Below are 9,230 nucleotides of genomic sequence, written 5' to 3'. Positions count from 1 at the left end.
TGCTTGCTTGTTTGTAAATGTATGAGAAATAATGTTGCTTTTTTTGAGACATTGTGGATTATCCATCTACAGTATTCACACCCCTTGACTTTTTCCACATTTTGTTGTGTTTCAGACAGAATTTAAAATGGATAATTTTTTATATAGTATATATTTATTTATTTCAACCTTATATTTAGTCAGTTAAATCAGTTAAGAACCAATTCTTATTTACAATGATAACCCACTGTTCCCCGGTAGGCTAACTGCCTTGTTCAGGTGCAGAACGACTGATTTTTACCTTGTCATCTCGGGGATTCGATCCTTGTTTTTGAAAGAATAGCAAAAAAAAAGTCCATTTAAAATAACATCAAATTGATCAGAAATACAGTGTAGACATTGTTAATGTTGTAAATGACTATTGTAGCTGGAAACGACAGATAAAAAAAAAAATGGAAAATCTACATAGGAGTACAGAGGCCTATTATCAGGAACCATCACTCTGTATTTCAATGGCATATTGTGTTAGCTAATCCAAGTTCATAATTTTAAATGTGTAATGTATCATTAGAAAACCCTTTTGCAAATATGTTAGCACAGCTGATAACTGTTGTGGTAATTAAAGAAGCAATAAAACTGGCCTTCTTTAGAGTAGTTGAGTGTCTGGAGCATCAGCATTTGTGGGTTTGATTACAGGTTCAAAATGGCCAGAAGCAAAGACCTTTCTTCTGAAACTCGTCAGTCTATTCTTGTTCTGAGAAAGGAAGGTTATTCCATGCGAGAAATTACCAAAAAACTGAAGATCTTGTACAATGCTGTTACTACTCCCTTCACAGAACATTGCAAACTGGCTCTACCCAGAATAGAAAGAGGAGTGGAGGCCCCGGTGCACAACTGAGCAAAACAGACGCCTCACAGGTCCTCAACTGGCTGCTTCATTAATTAGTACCTGCAAAACACCGGTCTCAATGTCAACAGTGAAGAGGCAACTTCGGGATGCTGACCTAGGCAGACTTGCTTTTTTGAGCTGTTCTTGCCATAATATGTACTTCGTCTTTTAGCAAATAGCCCTATCTACTGTATACCACCCCTACCTTGTCACAACACAAGTGATTGGCTCAAACGCATTAAGGAGGATTGAAATTCCCAAAATGTACTTTTAACAAGGCCCACCTGTTAATTTAAATGCATTCCAGGTGACTACCTCATGAAGCTGGTTGAGGGAATACCAAGAGTGTGAAAAGTTGTCATCAAGGCAAAGGGTGGCTACTTTGAAGAATTTGAAATCTAAAATTATATTTTGATTTGTCTAACACTTTTTTGGTTATGCGTGATTTCATAGTTTTGATGTCTTCACTATTATTCTACAATGTAGAAAATATTAAAAATAAAGAAAAGCCCTTGAATGAGTAGGTGTGTCCAAACTTTTGACTGGTACTGTATATTTCAACTGATGTTCCAGCTGGTGGTGCAATGTTGTAAACGCAGTCTGCACTACTGTTGTGATTTACATTTTTGAATACCTTGTCAAGTGTAAATAGAGATTGAATTACTCTACGCTGAATCTTAATTCACATCACTGTGCAAATAAATTATCTGAAGGAGCCACATGATGGATGGAGCCACAGGCCAGTAAAATTCCCCTTTCTCAAATTCAGGCCTGCCAATAAATGTGCAAGAAATTCCTTTTTCATTATCGAAACTGGGATATGCTTTAACACCCCAGCCGTCCTACAATCTAAACTAGAGGCCCTCAATCTCACCCAAATTATCATGGAACCTACCAGGTACAACCGCAAATCCGTAAACACGTGCACCCTCATAGATATCATCCTGACCAACCTGCCCTCTAAATACACATCTGCTGTCAACCAGGATCTCAGCGATCACTGCCTCATTGCCTGCGTCCGTAATGGGTCCGCGGTCAAACGACCACCCCTCATCACTGTCAAACGCTCCCTAAAACACTTCAGCGAGCAGGCCTTTCCAATCGACCTGGCCCGGGTATCCTGGAAGGATATTGACCTCAGTCCATCAGTAGAGAATGCCTGGTTATTCTTTGAAAGTGCTTTCCTCAACATCTTAAATAAGCATGCCCATTCAAAAAATGTTCAACCGGGAACGGATATAGCCCTTGGTTCACTCCAGACCTGACTGCCTTTGACCAGCACAAAAACATCCTGTGGTGTACTGCATTAGCATCGAATAGCCCCCGCGATATGCAACTTTTCAGGGAAGTTAGGAACCAATATACACACAGGCAGTTAGGAAAGCAAAGGCTAGATTTTTCAAACAGAAATTTGCATCCTGTAACACAAACTCCAAAAAGGTAAGGGACACTAAAGTCCATGGAGAATAAGAGCACCTACTCCCAGCTGCCCACTGCACTGAGGCTAGGAAAAACGCACCACCGACAAAATCTACAATAATCGAGAATTTCAAGAAGCATTTGTCAACGGCTGGCCATGCTTTCCACCTGGCTATCCCTACCCCGGTCAACAGCTCAGCACCCCCCATAGCAACTTGCCCAAACCTCCCCCATTTCACCTTCACCCAAATCCACATAGCTGATGTTCTGAAAGAGCTGCAAAATCTGGACCCCTACAAATCAGATGGGCTAGACAATCTGGACCCTCTCTTTCTAAAATTATCCACCGCAATTGTTGCAACCTCTATTACTAGCCTGTTCAACCTCTCTTTCGTATCGTCTGAGATCTCCAAAGATTGGAACGCTGCCGCGGTCATCCCCCTCTTCAAACTGTTACAAACCTATATCTATCCTACCCTGCCTTTCTAAGGTATTCGAAAGCCAAGTTAACAAACATATTACTGACTATTTCGAATACCACCATACGTTCTCCGCTATGGTTTTAGAGCTGGTCATGGGTGCACCTCAGCCACACTCAAGGTCCTAAACGATATCATAACCACCATCGATAAAAGACAATACCGTGCAGCCATACTAATCGACTTGGCCAAGGCTTTCAACTCTGTCAATCACCGACTTCTTATTTTTATTTATTTTATTTCACCTTTATTTAACCAGGTAGGCTAGTTGAGAACAAGTTCTCATTTGCAACTGCGACCTGGCCAAGATAAAGCATAGCAGTGTGAACAGACAACACAGAGTTACACATCGAGTAAACAATTAACAAGTCAATAACACAGTGGAAAAAAAGGGGAGTCTATATAGAATGTGTGCAAAAGGCATGAGGAGGTAGGGGAATAATTACAATATTGCAGATTAACACTGGAGTGATAAATGATCAGATGTTCATGTACAGGTAGAGATATTGGTGTGCAAAAGAGCAGAAAAGTAAATAAATAAAAACTGTGGGGATGAGGTAGGTGAAAATGGGTGGGCTATTTACCAATAGATTATGTACAGCTGCAGCGATCGGTTATCTGCTCAGATAGCTGATGTTTGAAGTTGGTGAGGGAGATAAAAGTCTCCCAACTTCAGCGATTTTTGCAATTTGTTCCAGTCACAGGCAGCAGAGTACTGGAACGAAAGGCGGCCGAATGAGGTGTTGGCTTTAGGGATGATCAGTGAGATACACCTGCTGGAGCGCGTGCTACGGATGGGTGTTGCCATCGTGACCAGTGAACTGTGAACTGAGATAAGGCGGAGCTTTACCTAGCATGGCCTTGTAGACAACACCCTGTCGTTCTCAACTAACATCAAGGCGGTGGCCAGTTCCTGTAGGTTCATGCTCTACAACATCCGCAGAGTACGACCCTGCCTCACACAGGAAGCGACGCAGGTCCTAATCCAGGACTGTTCTACTGGATGTCATAAGGTGAATGCACCAATTTGTAAGTCGCTCTGGATAAGAGCGTCTGCTAAACGACTTAAATGTAATGTAAATGTAGATGACCTGGAGCCAGTGGGTCTGGCGACGAATATGTAGCGAGGGCCAGCCAACTAGAGCATACAAGTCGCAGTGGTGGGTAGTATAAGGTGCTTTAGTGACAAAACGGATGGCACTGTGATAAACTGCATCCAGTTTGCTGAGTAGAGTGTTGGAAGCGATTTTGTAGATGACATCGCCGAAGTCGAGGATCGGTAGGATAGTCAGTTTTACTAGGGTAAGCTTGGCAGCGTGAGTGAAGGAGGCTTTGTTGCGGAATAGAAAGCCGACTCGTGATTTGATTTTCGATTGGAGATGTTTGATATGGGTCTGGAAGGAGATCAGCAGACTCAACAGCCTTGGTTTCTCAAATGACTGCTTTGCCTGGTTCACCAACTACTTCTTAGACAGAGTTCAGTGTGTCAAATCGGAGGGCCTGTTGTCTGGACCTCTGGCAGTCTCTATGGGGTTGCCACAGGGTTCAATTCTCGGGCCGACTCTTTTCTCTGTATACATCAATGATGTCGCTCTTGCTGCTGATGATTCTCTGATCCATCTCTACGCAGACGACACCATTTTGTATGCTTCTGGCCTTTCTTTGGACACTGTGTTAACTAACCTCCAGACGAGCTTCAATGCCATAGAACACTCCTTCCGTGGCCTCCGACCGCTCCAACCTCCAACCGCAAGTAAAACTAAATGCATGCTCAGTCTGGTTAGACTGTAAACTCTCCTTACAGACTCACATTAAGCATCTCCAATCTAAAATTAAATCTAGAATCAGCTTCCTATTTTGCAACAAAGCATCCTTCACTCATGCTGCCAAACATACCCTCGTAAAACTGACTATCCTACCGATCCTTGACTTTAGCGTTTCATTTACAAAATAACCTCCAACGCTCTACTCAGCAAATTGGATGCAATCTTATCACAGTGCCGTTCTTTTCTTCACCAAAGCCCCATATACTACCCACCACTGCGACCTGTATGCTCTCGTTGGCTGGCCCTCGCTTCATATTCGTCGCCAAACCCACTGGCTCCAGGTCATCTATACGTTTTTGCTAGGTAAAGCCCTGCCTTATCTCAGCTCACTGGTCACCATAGCAGCACCCACCCGTAGCACGCGCTCCAGCAGGTATATTTCACTGGTCACCCCCAAAGCCAATTCCTCCTTTGGCCGCCTCTCCTTCAGTTCTCTGCTGCCAATGACTGGAACGAACTGCAAAAATCACTGAAGCTGGAGACTCATATCTCCCTCACTAACTTTAAGCATCAGCTGTCAGAGCAGCTTACAGATCATTGCCCATCTGTAAATAACCCACCAACTACCTTGTCCCCATATTGTTTTTTTGTTTGTTGCTCCTTTGCACCCCAGTATCTCTACTTGCACATTCATTTTCTGCACATCTATTACTCCAGTGTTTAATTGCTAAATTGTAATTATTTCACCAGTATGGCCTATTTATTTCCTTACCTCCCTAATCTTACTTAATTTGCACACACTGTATATAGACTTTATATTGTGTTACGTTTGTTAATTCCATGTGTAACTCTGGTGCTGTTTGTGTCGCACTGCTTTGCTTTATCTTAGCCAGATCGCATTTGTAAATGAGAACTTGTTCTCAACTGGTCTACCTGGTTAATTAAAGGTGAAATAAAAAAAATATTTAAAAAAACAAGGCTCAAATATAGCTTTGTACCTGCAGGTCTGCAACAGTGCTGTTCAGTTCCCCTAAATAATTAATACACACAAAATTGTCAAATTGTCAAAACAGTTACCAAATTAATGTTACATTTCTTGGCATTGACTTTGAGCAACAGCAATGGGTGGTACGTTCTGACATTAAAATGGTTACACAATGTATAGAGAGATGACTCCATCTCTGAACTATTTTTAGTGATTTGATGTGAATTACATCACTTTTCCATGTTAAGATAAAGTGAAGTGTGCCTCCTGTTTTAGTGGTCTTTGCCTCTAATCACATGGCACAAGTTAATAGCATAGGCACAAGCATTGCAAAAGAGCACCTTCTCTCACATCTAAAATGTATTGGGAAATTATTCAATTTGTGGTTCAGTCCAAGACAAAAAGGCCAGTGACTATCCAAGTTCCAGTGTCTGTCTAGCTGTGAATTTTCAACATTTCTAAATCCATTATGAAGAATCTTTGTCACATAACATTCCACATGAAGCAGTATCTGCATTAACTAGACCTTTATCAAAGGATAGTTTCTGATTGAGCGAATGAAGCTGACAGACGATGAACTGAACACTTTTGCATGCTTAGATTATTTTGAAATCGCATTCAGTTTGTATCTTCCCTTGGCCCAACTCGTTTGATCCATACATCAGGCAAATCTGGTTCACTGTTTGGCAACATGACTGGTCCTTCACTCTGGCTTGTATGACCCCTCCCACTTTCGGGAGAGGCTGTCTCATAGGTGGTCTCTCTCAGGGAGAGACGTAGGGTCTCTCTCTGCCCATTAATAAGGTGCCCTGGTTGTGATTCAAGTTCTCCCTCTGCTTTAATAGATATATGTTGGTTTGAGGGCCGTGGTTCAGTATCACTCAGCCAAGTCTCATTGGAATCTTCTAGCGCGTCAGATGAACTCTGAGTTGACTGTCTTTGCCGCTGTTGGTTTGGGTAAAGGTAATTACCCTGGTCTTTATTGAAATTCCTTTGAACTCCCAAAAGCCCCTCTGACTGCAGAGGTCGAGGACCTAGGTTCTGATGCTGAGCAGGAAGGCAGACCTTCAGTTCCCTGTTTAGATGAACATGGCAACATTATTTTACCACAGTTTTTTTAGGACTGAAAAAGCAACATAGTGATTGGTGCCAAATCCACATGCTACACATTTCACCAGAAGTAGGATTATCCCCAGCTTTCTGAACAACGAGGCAGTAGTAGGGAGCATAATGATGCCCGCACAGCAAAAGGCCATGGATCCAACTCTTCCAGCTCTATCAGCGTATGGAGCTGAATTATATGATATGCAGTAGTTGGCTAAAAAGTCAAGACAGCCCAGCAGCAGCTGATATGCAGAATGCCTTCACACCACTAAGCTGCCATTCTAGAAGGACAAGGAGACCGATGGTGACAAAAAACACTTTCTCCAACAGCAGCAGTGCCATAAATACTCAGTGGAATATTCCATGTGGTCAGAAGAAGTAAGGCAAACGTTAGGGCTATGGAGAACCCAGTAACCACAAGGGTCTCTGAGTTTAGACATTGTTGCAAGTCAGTGTCAACTGGCTCTCAGTGGAGCCCTAGAAATTTCTCCATTAAACCATGACACAATATCATTATAGAAACGGGTGGTGTTACTAAAGTTGTAACTATAGCGGTGCGTAGTTCTAAATACCATTACCAGGGCTTCTATTTGCCCATATGCCCCAAAATGTAGGCCTCCAACCTCGGACACATAACCCTCTGCATGCCGCTCGGCCACCATCATGCTCAGGCTTTGTTCAAAAACACCCGGTTGGTAAGGAAAATGAATAGCGTTGCAGCAAAAAAAAAAAAGCATCCTCATTCTCGGAGCAACGTCGGATAGACACCCAGTCTATGAGTTGCTTGACAATACAGACATTGTCTGTTGAGCCTTTGTTTTCTGACGATGAGGTTAAATAAAAGCCTTGGTTTTGAACTCTTCCACACAATTCCACACGGTTTACTCATGTTAAACTCATGTTAAACTGGATCCATAACTCTGGATCAAAGGGAGTGCCATTATTGGTTGGGGTGACTCCCCAAACAATAGTTAATGTAAAAAACTGGTCCTCCCCATTCACCAGTCATTCAAACATGAATTGGTGGCAATATTCAGCATCATATCTTTCAAAGGGATGGCTGGAGTGGAATAACTGAGTTGCCCTGTTTTCTAAAGTGGGTAGTCTCATACCAGGGTCTACAGCTGAGATACATGTTCCACCTGCGGGCAACGCTGCGAACCAGCAGACCCAAATGTAGCTGAACTTGACCACTCCACAAGGGAGGATTTTTCAGGGAAAGTACATTGGAGGTGTCGGACAGTCCCTGCTTCAACCCTCGTAGCTTCTGACCAAAGGTGAAGATGCATTGTCTTAGTGAACTTGTGTCCCAGAACCCGCCTGGGCTTTCCGTTCCGTAAGGCTTCCAGGTCTGAACAGTAACTGAGGCTGAGGCAGCCGCAGTGTAGCGCTCACACAAAGTGAGAGAGCTGGGCAACCACGCAAGGGCGGAGAGAGTACAGATTAAGTACACAGTTCCCAGGTACACCGCAAAGCATCGCACTCCTGTGATGAGAAAAACATGGCACTAGAAGTCAGTCCTGATACAAGTATCAAATATCCATCCTCTTGGAGAACTTGATTGACTCTCTTCTCTAGAGAAGCAGGTGGATTCTGGGATAGTTGTTGGTTCCAGAAATCAATGAAAGTAAAAGTCTGGTTAGAGCAACTGCCGAACAGGACGAGAGCTGAAGCTAAGTTGAAGAATGTCAGCTGGAAAACCACTTTGTAGAAGAAATAGGAAGTCAAGTGCAAAATCACAATTGCGAGTAAAGACCGTGCTGATAGGAAAAGTGACCGCAAATAAAGGGCCATGGTGAGGAACAGCGAAACTACAGCCAGAACAGTGTAGATGGCATCCCTAGCCAAATAATACTTGAATAGCTTTTGCTTTCCATAACTTTATTTTCTTTCAAATTAAGAATATCACACCATTGTAACGTTGTTCGTCTGTTGAAAGAAGAGAGTCAGACCGAAATGCAGCGTGTAGGTTACTCATGACTTTAATGAACTGAATCGCGGTACATGAAATAACTGAAAACTAAATACAAAAACAAAACAGAACGGAACGTGAAACTTATTACAGCCTATCTGGTGACTAATAACACAGAGACAGGAACAAACACCCACAAAATACAAAGCGAACTCAGGCTACCTAAATACGGTTCCCAATCAGAGACAACGATAAGCACCTGACTCTGATTGAGAATCGCCTCAGGCAGCCAAGCCTAACAACACCCCTAATCAGCCGCGATCCCAAATAATACAAACCCCAATACGAATACAACATATAAACCCATGTCACACCCTGGCCTACCCAAACATATAACAAAAACACAAAATACAATGACCAAGGCGTGACAACCATTTTGTTTATTATATCAGTGTCTGCCAAGTTCTGCGGAGGAGGACACACAGTAATTGGGTGTAATTGGGTGTGGCTACATTTTAGCCATTTAGCAGACGCTCCTATCCAGAGCGACTTCCAGGAGCAATTGGGATTAAGTGCCTTGCTCAAGGACACATCAACATATTTTTCATCTAGTTGACTGAGGAATTTGAACCAGCAACCTTTTGGTTGCTCTGAACTGCTCGGCTACCTGCAGCACTGTAGACGTCAGGGCATTCAT

At 42.9% G+C, this 9,230-nt stretch overlaps 1 pseudogene; it reads right to left on the bottom strand.

Annotated features, from left to right (window-relative positions):
• Positions 1-6,135: 6,135 nt before the first annotated feature.
• On the bottom strand, positions 6,136-9,230 carry LOC124046903 (annotated as a pseudogene).

Source organism: Oncorhynchus gorbuscha, linkage group LG10 (assembly GCF_021184085.1).
Source record: "Oncorhynchus gorbuscha isolate QuinsamMale2020 ecotype Even-year linkage group LG10, OgorEven_v1.0, whole genome shotgun sequence".
In the NCBI taxonomy this organism is placed as follows: domain Eukaryota; kingdom Metazoa; phylum Chordata; class Actinopteri; order Salmoniformes; family Salmonidae; genus Oncorhynchus; species Oncorhynchus gorbuscha.
Note: the sequence above shows the minus strand (reverse complement) of the source record. Positions and strands in the feature narration are given on the sequence as shown.